The sequence below is a fragment of the Manacus vitellinus genome, unplaced genomic scaffold, assembly GCF_001715985.3.
Source record: "Manacus vitellinus isolate BGI_N305 unplaced genomic scaffold, ASM171598v3 scaffold_27_pilon, whole genome shotgun sequence".
Taxonomy (NCBI): Eukaryota; Metazoa; Chordata; class Aves; order Passeriformes; family Pipridae; genus Manacus; species Manacus vitellinus.
In genome coordinates this window covers 6,498,022-6,513,793 of record NW_021940039.1, presented here as the reverse complement: position 1 = coordinate 6,513,793, position 15,772 = coordinate 6,498,022, and positions in this window count along the sequence as shown.

The window sequence follows — 15,772 nt, the reverse complement described above, 5'->3', positions numbered from 1 at the left end:
GCAGTGGGAACAGGGCCAGGCACGGCAGCAGGAGCGGGAGCACAGAGGAAGGGGCCTTCTCATTGTCCAGAACAAAGGACCAGATGTGCGCCCAGGGTAGGGAAAATCCCACCCTCCAACAGCCAGATCTGGCGTTCCCACTGGGAAAGGCCCCAAGGCTGTCATTAGGAAAACCTTCTATGCTGGGGCAGCTAAACCCCCTCTTAAATTGATGTCATTAATTCAGGGCAGCTACTTGTCCAGAGGGTTACTCTGGGGCCATACCTGGGCAGCTGCTCTGCACCTGCAGGTGTCTGGGTCAAGGATGTCATTTTTCCTGGTCTCTGATTTTTATTTTTTTTTTTCTTAAAAGCCAATAAGCAAAATCAGCCCTGTGGTGAATTTTTCCCCCCCCCTTCTTTTTTTCACTGCATCCTTGCTCCTGAGTTAACATTCTTCATTAGTCCTGCTCAGGTGGATAAGCCCAAAGATAAGTGCTAGTGCATCTCTTTGGATGCCACTGCAATGCTGACTGTATCCATACAATCATTTTAACCCAACCTCCACATTAAGCCACTTAGTGCTAACTTGTGCCTTAGCTAACATGGGTCTTTCAGAAAAGCCTCCAGTCTTCATTTTCAGACATTGAGAATGAAAAAAAACACCATTTTCCTTTGGATTTGTTCCAAAACATTGGACTTGCTGGGGGTTTTTTAAACAGTGAAGGTGATTAATTTCCAGGTTGCCTTCATCAGTCTCTTTTTTCCAGCCATCCGTGGTTTCCCCCCTGCTAGATTACAGGACCTGCAATGCCCACACTTTTCTGCCTGTGAAGGTATTTATACACTGTCATCAAGTCACCTCTCAACCTCTTTTTTTTAATAATGCAAACAGATGGAGGTCTTTAAGTTCTCCCTCCTGTAAAGCTGTTTCTCCAGTCTTTCAATCATTTTTGTAGCTCTTTTCAACACTTTCCAACACCCTCTCTTAAATGCAGACACCTAAACTGGATGCAAAATTCCTGAATCAGACTCCCCAGTTCCCTACAAAGGTTAAATCCTCTCACAGCTCCTACTCACTGTGTCCCCTCTCACACATTCAAGAATCTTTTTCAGTCTTTTGGCTAAAACATCACACATTGACAGGAAGCTTCCATTGAGCTGATGTTCCACTATAGCCCCCCCTTCGAGCCCTTGTACAGGTCCAAAGCACCTTCTTTGTTAAAGCTGGGGCTCCTTCTTCCTTCCTGGGTGTTCTTCACTGAACTGCTCCAATTTCTCAGGTTTTCAGGCCATAACAGCATCTTTTGGACTTTTCTTGTAAATGGCTGATTTGCTGAACACTGGACACTGAACCATAACCTGAGAAAATGGAGATTCTTCTAGCATCAGATATTACTGTTTCCCTGTTTTCCCTTTTCTCCCATTTCCTGTCATCACCACTCCTGGGTTTTGGTGCTCAAGGGTGGCAGACATCCACCCATGGCTGGGCTAAAGTCTGAAGAGCCCTGGAGAGCAGAGGATACCCAGGTGCCATATGAGCTCACATTACCCTGACTGTGTGCCAGGCAGCACAGTGACAGCACTGGGGAGCAGGGCTGGCAGCCAGGGGAGCCCCAACCTCTCACCATTTCCCCTGGCCAGGCTTCAAAATGGACCAGCACTGACAAAAGGGACAGATTCTCAGCATGGACACCCGGTGTGGCCAAGCTTTTCTGAGCAGTGTAGCTGCCAGCATCACACCCAGAGCTCCTGGGAGCTCAGATATCTGAAACTCTTCTCCTCTCAGTCTTTTCCTTTTCCAGTTCAGCACTGCAGCTGTAGCATAAACACACACTTTTCCATCTGGGAACAACCGTCTGTCAGCATCCTCTGGGCTGCACCACCGTCACTTGCAAGCACTGTTATGGGACAGTTTTAAAGAAATTTAAATAACACGCTGGAGAAAAATGCTTCTGCTATCAATTTTCTCCTCTTTACCCAGCAGGTGGCTTCTCTGTGGCAAACACCGCTTTTGTGGGATGAAGATTACCAGCCGGGATGTTTATTCCCACTGGGAAATAGCTACATTTTTGGGAAGCAATGCGAGACTTGGCCTGGGTCCATCCCCTGGTGAGGCTGGGCCGGGGAGGGCAGTGGAGGCAGGCGGGGATGCAGCCGCCGGCCGCTGCATGTCAGTGTTGCTCCACGCAGCCCGTCCAGCTGTGCAACATCTGCCGCCGGCGGGAGCGGCTCTGCCCGCGCCCAGAGCTCCGCGGTTTGGGGCGAATGCGGCTCTAGGGACGATGTGACAGCACGTTCTGGACAGAGGGACGGTCCTGTTTGTGTGGCACGACTGGGCAATGGTGCCTGGCTCCTACTGAAGGCTCAAGGGGTGAGAATTGCACCCCCGGTCCAGCAGAAGCTGCCTGGCCAGCAGGCAGGTACCCAGCAGACTGTGGCCCTGCACTGCAGGGACATTTCTCACCCCTTTTTGAGCCCCAGGCAGCACGCAGCACCCCCCAGAATCCCACCATGGAGTCTAGGCTACAAGGATAATGGATTACCTAACATTCCCACTCCTGGTTTCTACAGGGACCAGATTCACAAAATCAGAGAATATCCTGAGTTGGAAGGGATCCACAAGGATCATCGAGTCCAATCACTGGCCCTGCACAGGACCATCCCCAAGAGTCACACCATGTCCCTGAGAGCATTGTCTAAACTCTCCTTGAGCTCTGGCAGCCTTGGGGCTGTGCCCACTGCCCTGGGGAGCCTGTTCAGTGCCCAACCACCCTCTGGGAGAAGAACCTCTTCCTGAGACCCAAACTAACACTCCCCTGGCACAACTTCAGGCCATTCCCCACAGAACAGAGATCAGTGCCTGCCCCTCCTCTTCTTCTCCTGAAGAAGTAACTGCAATGAGCTCTTCCCTCAGTCTCCTCTTCTCCAGCTGAACACCCCAAGTGCCCTCAGCTGCCCCTCGTATGGCTTCCCCTCAAGCCCCTTCACAAGGTTCAGAAATCAAAGCCAGTGTAAAGCTGGGCAGGCATGCTCTGGACATTGCCCTTGTTGCCAGAGCTGTGCTGGTGTAACCCCACTGAATGGCAGTGCCAGGACCTGTGGGTTCACTGCTGGGCTCCCCAGTGTAGCAGCCTCCCCTCACGGCTCCCCTGATGCCGTGCAGAGCATCCCAGTGGGGCTGTGCATGGCTGCCCACAAAAACCCTCCAGTAATGCAGAACAGACACAAAATCCCTACAGGATGAATAAATATTGCCAGGGTCAGAGGTGTGGGGAACTCAACCCTCCACACCAGTCTCACGTAGCTCTCACTAAATTCAATAGTAATAAATTCAATAATAATGTTTTTCACTTCCCCCCCTCCCATTCCCTCCAAGTCCTGCTGGAGAAGAAATCTGTCATGCGAGGCCTGGATTTTCCATTGCCTTAGTAATGTATTTCCTTGTTGTGTCCATTACCTCAAAGAAATAGATATTAAAGGTGTGAGGACAAAGGTGAAAAGCGCTGTGGCTACTGGAGGAGACACGTTTTCCTGGGAACCTGACATGCTTCCCACCTGCAGACTCAGATCTGGGATTAACAACACAGGTGCCAGGTGGAGCAGTGGGTTCATGAAAAGGGAAAAAAAAAAAAAAGAGAATAATTTTGCTCTGATGTAGTGGAAAAACAGTACTGGTGGTGCCCCACACCCATGTAGAAGGGGGCTGGATTTATGTAGTGGGAATTCAGCTGTCCAGAGGTGAACAAAGCTCTTGTTGACATGGGGGGCAGAGGGGGGTGTTGAATTCAAAGGCTGCACATTTGTTGGCTGCACGCCCAAGTCCTACAATGAGCCAGGAAAGCTTGTCCAGGTGTTTCACCAGGAATGAAGTGAGGCAGCTCAGCTCCAGAGATGTCCTCCCTCTCCGTTCAGAAATTCCAGCACTGGGCTCTGAAGGAGGGGCCATTCTCTAGGTGAGCAATGCTTCTCCCTGCTTTGCTTCCTGACCTCCAAAAATGAAGATAATTTCCAGCCTTACAAAGAGGCCAGAGGATTTACCTGTCAAAGCTCTCAGAGGTAGTGTTTCCCTAATATCTGCCCCCATGAGATTCTGGTACCTGCAGGTGAGGCCTGGGGCATCCCTGGGATGAGCTCTCCAGGAGGAGCCTGGACAGTGTGAGACAGCCACCACCACATCAAAGACAATGACAAAGGGACACTGACATGGATTCAGAGGAATGACCAGGAGCTACCAGCTTTGGGATTTTTCATATGTGAATTTAGTCCTAATATTAGAGCTTGTTACATGGCATCATTTGTTGAAGAGAAAGTACAGCAACTGGCCTAGACATTGCTTGAGAGAGAGTGTCCCAATGCCCAGTCACACTCTCAGCCACACAGACTCTGCTAGAATAGGGTTAATCAGCTCTTTTTTAATTTCAAAACCATTTTCTAGACCAGTATCCACAACAGACTGCTGTGCTCCGGGGAGATGACAGCCCAAATCCTGGCTCACTTCAGCCTGAACCCAACAGGGAGCCATCAAGCTGGAGCTGTGAAGGCAACAGAAATTCCTGACCCTCTTCTGGTCAGCCCGAGAGGCTCTGTAAGCCACGAGGGAGGCACAGGGGCAGATTACTCACACCCCAAGTATGAGCAGCGGGGAAGGAGGGCTGTGTGGGGCTGCACTGCTGAGCCAGAGGTCGAGGCAGAGCTGTGGAGAGCCCATGGAGATGCTGGAAGAGCCCCCCAGCACATGCAGAGCCCCATGCACCGCCCAGCAGTGGCAGCATCCAGCAGCCCAGAGCCTCATCAGCAACTGCAGGGCGGGCAAGATGGCAGGGAATTAATTCCTGGGATTGTCTTCCTCACCCAGAGCCTCAAAGGGCTTGACCTGCTTGAATCCTGCAGGCATCAGCTTTGCAGTTAGGAATGACCTTGCAGACTCTCTTATGGGTGCCAGAGAGCAAACAGAAGGCTCCAACCTGACAGCTACTGGAGTACTGGAATGTTTTTGAGGATCAGAACCATATTTTGGCTGCAGTTTGGCTCCCTGTGCTCTCCAAGCTGGATCTGAGCTTCCCCTCCCCAGCTTTGTACTACACAGACGCTTCTGTGCAGCCAAGAGATATTTGCCTGGTGGTTCTAACATAAAGTTGGGAAATATTCCCTCAGCCAGGGAGTTATATAAAGTGCACTCCCTACGATGCACGACTTCTCTATGCAAGGAATATCCATGGTGATGGTGCCCACAGCATCTTGCCTGCACTGCTTGCAAACAGCAGAAATTCAGCTCTTGGTGCAGGTGCTTGGAAAAGCCACTTCCACAGAGTCACCATTCTGTTGGACAATGCAACCATGTCAAAATGAAAACATCAAGAGGTCACGGCCATTGCATAGAAACATCATGTCAGGGACAGAAAGAGAAACACATTTCTCCCACCGAGTCACAACATCCTCTTCCCAAACTTTTGGAATGAGTTATCTTAAGTTTTTCCATTTTGAAATAATTTATAAGGTCTAATTTTAGAATACAAAATAAATCATCATGAAAACAAAAATGTTTTTAATTACCAAAATCTGTTTGACCAAGCAATAAATTTTTTTTCCAGCCTCTCACAGAGAATTCTGAAACTTTCCAATGTCCCTCCTGGCTGGAACAAAAGTCAGCACCAGATCTCAGATACCCAACTGCTCTGTTGAGCAGACACAGAGAAGGTGGATGAACAGAGCCAGCAGAGCATTGTGCTGAAATTCTCTGGCTCTGCTACCAAGATTTTGCCCTGATAAGACTGAGAGACAATGAATTCACTCTGGTTATGAGAACCAGCACGGGCCACCTGAGTTATTTTATTCTTCAGAGTTCATGAGGCACCAAGGCCCTGGATGTGTGGCAGCACTGTCACTGGCTGTTCACGGCCCAGAGACCAGCAGCATCCTTCTCAAACATACAGGGCCCCCTTTTTGCAGGAACAGGCTCCTTCCAGCCCTTGCAGTTCATGTGTTCATTAATTCATCCAGAGCCATAATCTGGCCACAAGTTTCTGAGCAAATCCAACCTCCCCCACTAGCAGTCAGTGTTTCCAGCACTCCCTTACACATTTTCCTCTGCCACATAAACAGCACTGCATGTTGTTTCCCAGCTCTTTGGAGCTGTCTCCCTGTGGTTACCTTCTCCTCCTCTTCCCTCCCCAGTGGCTCCCACCCCGTTGTTCCCATCCCCATCCCCTGCAAAGAGCCCCCCAGGAAAAAGGCACCAGCCAAACAGCTCCACAGATTTTTTTCTACCTGAGCCTCAGATGCAGAAACTTTCGCTGTTAAATTCCTTGAAAAAAAATAACTGAGTCTTTATAAACACCACGGGAGGAAAAGCCCCGTTTCAAGATCTGAGCAAAGTCAGGACGAATAATTCGGAGCGGCAGGAGCAGGTTCCTGTGCCCAAAGGGAAGGGGGAAAGGCAGGGGAACACAAAGGGAAATGCTTCATTAACTCCCCCTAAGGTTATCTGCTCGCTTTAAAAGCTAATGCCTCCCCCAAAAGGGTACAATGCATCAGCTTGCAGCCCAGTTCATTACAGAGCTATTCCTGCAACAGGGGCACTTCTGCCAGGGCCTCTCTCAGGGCTGGCTTTGACCAGAGCCACCTGCCACCACCCAGCCCAGCTAATGACCTGCCCCCTGTTATCCTGCCCGGGTTGTCTGCAATCACCTGGCTCTGTGATCCCATTCCCCATTGTCTGGGAACAGATCTGAAGCTAAGTGGCTGCAGTTCATGGGGGGATATTTTTCTCCTTGTGTTTCCCCGAGTCCTTGAGGTCTGCCAGCCAGACCAAGCCATTTGGATGAGCATGGTGATAAGTCTTGGCATTGGAGAGGAGCAGGCTTTATGGGAATTGAGATGCTCTAGGGAATAAAACCCCCTGGACAATCCCCTGATGCTGTCAGTGGCCATGTCACTGTTGAGGATGTGGCTTCACAGCCTCTCTCCCACTTGTCTGTACCCAGTGGGCACTGAACACCCTGGCACAGCCTTTTGTACAGCTCCAGGCAGCTCAATCCTGCAGGGTCCTGTCTCAGAGCCTGTTTCTCCCTTCTCTCTCTGACAGCTGTTTACATTTCTGTTTGTGTGAATAATCTCAAATATGAAGGCTTTGCTTTGCTTTTCACCCCATTAGATAACATTAATTACTGTAGGGAGCCAAGTAGCTTGGAAAAAGGAGGGTAAAAAACCTACTTGGGAGAAGTTACAGGCCTTGCAAGTATTTAAAGGGCCATCTGCATCTCCTCCAAAACTGTGCAGGCAAACGAGAGCAGCAGTAGCACATATTTATTCAGTAGACATCGTGGCAACATTCCCACTCCTGTCTCAGCCAAGAACTAGCACCAAAAATGTCAGGCTTGCTGTTCCTCAAGCCCTCCTCTCCGTTGGGAATGTAGCAGAGAAGTTGTTTGGATGTATGGCAGGACTCAACCTGGGGAGGGACTCACCTGGAGTTTTGGGTCAAATGGCAAGTCTGCTCTCTGCCTCCTCCTCCTCAATGCATCTCACCTTGGGGCTGCCCCTTAGAGCTGCTGCACATCTTCTCCTTGTAGGTTTCCCAACAATATTATGGATTGGCTGGCCATTGGAAAGGTGCTTTACTCAAACAAATAAGTACAATCCTCAGGTGGGCAGGGCTGCAAACACAGATTTCTGATCCTTTCCTACTGCCCCATATACACGAATTCCCTCCAGGCACCTCTCATTGACATTTACCATCCCCACTTCACATCTGGACATAAATATGTGTTAGGCATAATAAGGAAAGACTGAAATCCATCTTAACATGTGCACTGAGACAAGCTGTTTTAGAACAATAATAAATAACAATAAGTTTATTAATAATTCATCCATTTCAAGCAAACATCTTCAGGCAGACATTCCTGCCTATTGTCTCTCTGATATTAAGCAGAGCTGCTGAGGCCTGGCTCTGATTTTTCCTTTGGATACCAGCCAGCAAAGCTTCCAGGTGGATGATGCTGATTTACAGCCCACCTCCGTTCCCTGCTCTATTTACACTGCTTTGTTTAGGGGGTATTGTGTGAATTACCTTCCAGGGCAGTCATTGCTTTTGAAATATAGGAAGGAAACAGCAGCAGTCGGAGGAAACCTACAGTGAAATTCAGTCACAAATCTGATATATTAATTCCTGTTCCATCCCTTTCCTTCCCCAGCACTTGCCTTGGGAAGTCGAGCCTACCCCTGGCATGCTGCTTTTCACCAGAGATATTACACTGCTATAAATGTCAGACATTTGAAGAACAATTCTGTCTATTAGCATGTAAAAGAGTATTATTGTCTGCAAGTTCTTAGGTTCAAAGGCATCACTGTGTTTGGAAAATTGCTGTTTGCAGCTCCAGATCCCGGTACCAGCTATGGGAGCTGATGGGACGCTCTGGAGAGACAGAGGTTCTCATCCAGCCCAAAACACAGTGCTCAACAAAAGGAGAACATTAGGTAGGAGAATGGTACAAATGTCTTCAATACACTTTTGTTACTCTTTTATGTTACCACTAACTTGCCCTTTGAAAGTAACCTCAACTTCTAGATCTTTCCTTCTACTCCCAGGCTAAAACGATACTAAAATGAGAGAGACCTTGAAAACATAACCTGAATCCTCTGCTGAATGGAGCTGGCCCTGCTTGGTCCCTGGGAAGGAGCCAGTGTGAACCATCCCAGTATCTGGCCTTTGGCTTGAGGGAATGGTGCTCTCCCACCCCAGATGTGCTCTGCCTGACAGGTGTCAGATCACTTCCAGCTGCTTCTCCAGCAGGCACTTGTAGCTGCCTTCCCTCCCTAACCCTCAGGGGCTAGAGATACCTTCCACTAACCCAGGTTGCTTCAAGCCTCATCCAGCCTGGCCTTTAACACTTCCAGGGATGGGGCAGCCACAGCTTCTCTGGGCAACCTGTGTCAGGGCCTCACCAGCCTCACAGGGAAGAATTTCTTCCTAATATCCAATCTAAACCTACTCTCTGTCAGTTTGAAGCCATTCGGCCTTTTTCATGTCACTCCATGCACATATAAATAGTCCCTCTCCATCTTTCTTGTCAGCTCCCTTCAGGTATTGCAAGGCCACAATCAGGTCACCCCAAAGCCTTCTCTTCTCCAGGCTGAACAATCCCAATTCTCTCAGCCTTTCCTCACAGGAAATCATCTTGATGGCTGCCAACTCTGGCCATGCTCCTGTTGGAAACAAATAATTGTGGGGAAGGATATATGGCTAGGTATATATATATATATTTATATATATATATTTATTTATATATATGTGTGTGTGTGTGTGTGTGTGTACAATACTTCTATGTAGTGAATTACCAAAACAATCAGACCAGCACAGCAAATCACACGGATTTGGGCAGAGCAGGGTTTCAGCAGAGGTGGTGGAGCTTGTGCCCATGAGAATCTGTAGTAGAAAAGAGCAATAACCCCAGCACCTCCACAGCAATGGGCTCTGACACAGAGGGGCTGAGCCGGCTTTGAGGCAGGACTTGGGGGAAGCCAGCACAGAGCAGGTGGTTCGAAACTCTGTTAACAACCCCGTTAACAAACACCGCAGATTAGACCAAACAACAGCTCATCAGCATTCAGCCCAAAGGCCACGGGCTGCAAGGGAGAGAATAGAGGAACAACGAGAAGGAGGGGAGATGAAAAGAAAGCAGAGATGGGAAGTGGTTTTAATAATATTGTTTCCTAATTACAGCACGGCACAGAGAGCAGATGCAGACTGCTTTGACGTTTCCAGTCAGCAGAGGACGTGCCAAAAGCACAGCAAGGGAACTGCTCACACGGGGGAGGCAGTGGCAGCACCTGTGTCCCCACTGCGGGGGGAGTGGGTGTCCCAGCCTCTGACCTGGGGCTCCTGTCAGCCCAGGTGAGCTACTGCTGCTGCCCAGCACCCTGCTGGGGTTTCTTTTGAGGCTACAAAATGGAGTTTAAGGGCTTTTCCTGACCTGTGTGAGAGATGTACCGATGAGGTTTGCAGGGAAGAGGTGGCATCATCCTCAGAGGAACTCATCTGTGGGGTGGGGGACAGCACCTGCATCACCTGGTGTGGAGAGACAGTTTTCTACACCAGCTCTGTGCACTGTGAGTGAGAACACCGCTTAAACCACTGCAGATCCATCCTCCCAGCACAGTGGGAACCTGTTGCTTTTTTCATTACGTCCTGAAACATTTATGATGGGAATTCAGCACCGTTATCCCACTATGAGACACCAAAATGAGTTATTGCACAGCCCAGCAGCACAGCTGGGGCTGTGGGGCAGATCCTTGAGCCTGTCCCTGGCACTAACCACTGCCCCACAGCAAACTGGGCAAGGATGGGCATGTGTGGGGCCAGTTTGGGCCTTTCCCAGCATGTGAGGATGCCCAGGGCCCATTTCTCCCAGCAGTGTGTGTATGGGAAGAAGACCTCAAACGCCTGAAAAACTTCCCCCAGCCTGGCCTGGCGTCTGTAAGCCCCCCACCCTGGTTGTAGCTGTACACAGAAATGTACAGGATGAGGCACACTAATGCATGTTTTGGTCCCAAGCCAAAATAAACGCCGGCTATAATAACCCTCACGGGAAAGCCAAACAGAGGACCCCTTTGTTAGGGATAACTCGGCACGTTACGCTTCATTTGGGCCAACAGCACTTCCAGCACGAGGCTGGGGGCACCATCTGCTTGATGTGGGCAAGGTGGGCTGAGGCCAGAAACCAGAAAAAAGGGGAATCTCGGGACAGGATGTCTCTTGAGTCAGCCTGGCCCATAAAGACCCAAAAAAATCTGGGAGGAAGAAATCTGGCAGGTATGTTGGGCCCCTTGTGGTCTCTGCTGGAGGCAATGGTTTGTAATGGGACAGGGAGCAGCAGTGAGGGGTGTCTTCTTTCCCGCTCACCTTTTGTGCAGGTGTATGAAGAGGTCTGGTTTGGCTGTCTATGGCTAATCCCTGTTTGGTTCCCTTCAAAAATAGAGACAGAGGAACAACAACATTGGATGAAACCCTAGGGTTCTCTGCTAAGCCCAGCACAAGCTCTGGTCATTTGTGGAAACTTCTTTACTGGTGTGTAAACATGATGAAATGACCCAGGGGAAGGTCTGCCCTGACCCAAGGGGGACAGGACAGATGGGATCCCTTGGCCATACCCCAGTACAGACCCCTTGGCCCCCTCCCAGGATGAACTGGCAGCTGTAGCCCAAAGCACCTGAGCCTGAGAGCAACAGGGAGTGTGCTGATGTTTGGGTTAGTGGTAGGTACTCCTGCAAGGAGCAGGGAGTTGACCTCCATGATCCTTATGGATCCCTTCCAACTCCAGATCATCCATAACTTTGTGATTCCATGATGACCTGTGATGTCCTGCAGCAGGATCAGTGAGTACAGGTGGTAGCAGAGCCCCGTGGCCCTGCCCCACCCTGGCACAGGTGCTGATGGTCAGGGCCAGCCCCAGCTGGACAGTGTTTGGTGATGAGAAGGGGCTGTGCCGAGGGGGTGGGAGCAGTTTCAGCAGGCAGGGAGATCTTTTTGCTGCAGGCATGGCTGCTCTCCTCTCCTTCTTCTCCTCTCCAAGGTGTGTGCCACGTGGAGGATGTATTTGCTGTCTCCAGGTAAGGTCATGGAGTTGTGGTGAGATGAGCTCTGTGTGTTGTGGGCAATGGTTGTGTTTGGGGGGGTGATGCAGGGGCTGGGGGCAAGGAAACTTGCTGTCCCCAGCCTAGGGGACAGATAACACATGTCCTCTGGTGGCACTGGTGAGTGTGGGCTACTAAGGAGGTGGCCACCAGCACGTAACAACAGCCTGGTCCAGAGGGATTTATCCTGGTGGCAAGTGGGCTGAGGCAGTGATAGCCCTCAGTGCCCCACATTGCTGGAACCAGAGTGCCTGGGGTGTTTAAGCTCTGAAAAGCCAGAAACAGCCTTTCTGGAGCAGGTTAGGAACTTTTGGGGAGTGGTCCCTGAGTTTTGCCCACCTGAAGTGCCCAGAAGAAGGGGCAGTGGTCCTGGGGCCAGCAAATATCCATATGGGCACCCCATGTACAGCCATGCAACTGCCTGTGTGGTGTGTGTTGGACTCAGATTGGCTGGGAAAGCCTTATTGACTTCTAAATAAACAAAAGGAAGCACAGAGGACTTGAGCATGATGGGCCTGCAGCTCCAACTCCTCCAAAGTTAATATTGTTTCTGCCTGTATGGGTGGGGTTCTGGTGTTATCATAGTGGAAATCCAGTCTGTTGTTGCTGCTGGCAATTGGTGCTGATTGGGGGTCCTCCATTTCCCCTCTCCAACCCTGGGAGCAGAGAGAGGCTTCTGCAGCAGGCAGAGGCTTCAGGCCTTTGATGTGCTTCTCAGTGATGTTTAGACACCTAAATCATGATGTTCAACACTGATATTGTGGCTCAAGATGATTGTAATGCTTGTGTTCATTTAAGGGGAAGAGAAAAAAAGAGAGGGGAGAGGGGTTCCTGCTGTTCTCTAGTGGATGTGGCTGCAAATGGCTCTTTACAGGATGGAGCTGGCACATGGGAAATCTGTTTGTAGCTCAGGGATGAGAATAAGGCTCAGACCCTGAAACTGCAGTGTCCCAGCAGAAGAGCAGTATTTGGCATCTGTGAGCGTGCTGGGCTCCTCGCTGGCTCTGGGGAATGATGAGTTTTGTTTCCTTTACGCTCATAAAACGCTCTGCTAGCCTGGAAACGAAGCATTAGGGATGTGCAAATAATTAATTACTAATTAGCTGGTAGATTGTTCACAGGATACAGCCAGAGGCTAAGCAGTTCCAGCACAGACCGTGAGAGTGCTGTAACCTGTGTGGGTCTGTGTGGTGGGTGCTGAGGAGTCACTGTGCCCCAGGGAGCAGGAGGTGCAGGAATGGGAAATACCTGGGAGACAAAAAGAGGCATTTTGGGAGTGGGAAGGGAGAACAGATCATGCTGGGGGGATAGCAACAAGGGTGTCCTTCAGGAAGATGAGAGCAGTCAGAAACGGGATCAAAGCCTCTGTCAGGGGCATCCTGAATCCTCTGGTGAGGATCAGATTTCCTTAGGGAACATTAAACAGAGCCCCCCAGGCTGCTGCACAGAGGGAGGGGCAGGGGAGAACCGAGCCCCGAGTGGTGATTAGAGGTGAATTGCCACCAGCTGCGTTGAGTTAAACTGAGGTGGGGCTTTGGGTTTCACCACCTGTTTTGAGTGGTCACAGATTGAGGTGTCCTGGGCAGGTGGGCTCCTCTGGCAGCCCCATTCCAGCCATCACTGCCCACAGGGATTGCCTGGGGTAAGAATGAGGGTGATTTTGCTGTGGAAACTGGGGTGAAACTGGGATAGCATGCACTGATGTCAGTATGTGCTCTCCTCCAAAACAAGGGGGTTGGTGAAGGGCTCAGGTTAAACAGGTGGGGAAGGGGGCAGAGGTGCAGTCCAGTGGCTCGAGCACTCTTCTGCCTGGCTGAGGGATCTGCTGTGGGTTTGTGGGGAGTTTGCTTCCCCTGTGGGAATGCCCATCCTTGTTTTACACCTCCGAGACTGGGTCAGAGGGTGGCAATGGCTTCTGTCACTGCCCTGTTAGCTGTGCCTCTGCTCTCATTAACATGCAAAACTCCCCTAGTTTGCTTTGCTGATAAAAATCCTTGCTGCTGAGTGAGCAACATTAAGTTAAATCAACACTATGTTGGTGGTGAAAATGCAAACTTGAGGCATTCCCAAACTTCTTTCTCCCCTCTGCCTGTCCTGCTGGCCCCTCAGCAGTGCTGGCACCGATGGCTGCTGGGCTGCCACATGAGGGGACTGAGCAAGGCTTTACCAACAGTTACTTTAAACCCCTGGTTGTTGGTGCAGCAGGGGATGGCAGGGTCCCAGGCAGCAGCTGGCATGGTCCTGTTTGACAGAAATCACCTTCCAGGTGGGATTTTGGCTCTGGTTTAACTATGTGAGTCCTGAAAATAGGTACTGGTGAAACATGCCCAGTTCCTGCTTTTTCAAGTTGTTTGGCTGCCCTCTGAGGACAGCAGTTGCTTGGGATGTCCTCAATGTCTGAAACAGCAGTAAAAGACGCTGCATTAACACATAAAGGGTTAATGGTCTTGGGCTGAGGCTGCTCACCTCGACCTGAACCAGGAGATCTTCCAGTCGGGAGCAGAGTGCTGCAGCTTCTTTGGTGTCAACGTGGGAAAGCGATAAGGGGAAGCCTCTTCCCGTCCAGCTAATGATCTGCAGTAATGAGAACTTGGCCTCAGTCTGCTCCCCGGGCAGGAATTAAAGCGGCCGGGCCGGGGCAGCTCTGGCGGCTGGGTGGTCCTGCCCCAGCAGGGAGTGCGTGCCAGCAGCGCTGAGCATCCTCCTGGCTCCAGTGTGAACGTGGACGAGGGGGGAGTGGGGGCCTTGGAGTGCAATAAGGGGGTGAGCTGAGCCCTCCCGACGGAAGGGGGCACATGGGGGGAGCCGGCAGCAGTGCCACATGAGTGGTGAGTAGCTCATGCCAGCGCTCCCGGGGCTGGCTGGACCCCAGCAGCCATACCTGCTCCCTGGGCTTGTTTGGTTTGTTTTCCTTTGTAGAATTTCAGTTTGTTGCTTTTCCCGTGAGACTCTGAAGCTGTGGTGGGTGCAAATCTCGGGAAGGTCCCTGCAGACCCGGGTGCCAGGAGAAATGTGTCCCTCCAGCCACTGCCTTCCCGTGGTGCGGCATCAGCCCGAGCCTGGGGGATGTGGTGGCTCCTGAAAGCTGCCACATCCCTGGCAGGGGATGCAATGAACCAATTAGTCTCGGTTGGTTGTTTCATTTGTTCCCAGTTCTGGCTGACATCTCAGTGCCAGGGTGCAGAGGTCCTGCCCGATGTCTCCTGCCTGCTCGGGTGAAAGAGCACTGAGCCTGCGTGGTGCCCGGGGCAGGATGGAGCCCTGTGAATGAACTCAGAGAGGTTTGGAGAGTGAAGCTTCAGTCTAAACACGAGTGTGATTGATTGTGGTGTCTTGTTTGGTTGATCCATGAGTGCAGCTCACAAGAGAACCACCTGTGTCCTGGTGGGATCTCAGTGCAAGAGAGGAGCTGCTGTGTGGATCCCTGTGTCTCTGCGCTGTTCAGGTTGTTATGGCACATCTCTTCAGGCCTGTCACCTTTCCTCCTGCGTGGTCAAAGGGGGCAATGCCCAAATCCGGGAAGCAAGAAATGCTCCAAGGTGCTCAGACCGCAGTCCCCAGCTGTAGCAGCAGGAGGTGCTGTTTGGGGAGGTCATTTTAAGGAAATCCCACGAAGCGATCTTCTCCCTTGGCAAACTGTCAGTGGGTTTCTCTAACTTGCAAAAGCAGCTGCGGCACTCACAGGTTTTCTCCGTGTGCTTTTACCCCGTGCACTGGAGGTGGCAGCAGAGCACTCCTGGCTCCCCTGCACCTCGGGGTTTAAACCTGCTGCTTCTCCCTTTGTGTCGACGCTGCTCCCAAGTTGGAGTATTGATGGCTTTTTCAAGGGCTTGGTGTGCTTGTGATGTGCTGGCCAAAATATAGATTGGCTCTTACGTCTTAACCATTCAGTAAATTGTGTTACTATTGATTTTCCTGGGATTGTTGTTTTTCTGAAATTCAAAGTCTAATAGCGGATCTGGAAGCTGGAGGCAGCTATTGAATCATCCCTGGACACACAGGACACGCAGCTCCATCCTCTGGGCTCTGTACTGAGCTAAAGTTCAATTAGAGCAGGTTTCTCTTTGCCTGGAGGTTGTGCTGTTTTCGGGAATGGTGACTGCCCTTGTAGGGTTTGCTTGTTTAAGTGTCTCACACTAAACTGGGACTGCAAATCCCAG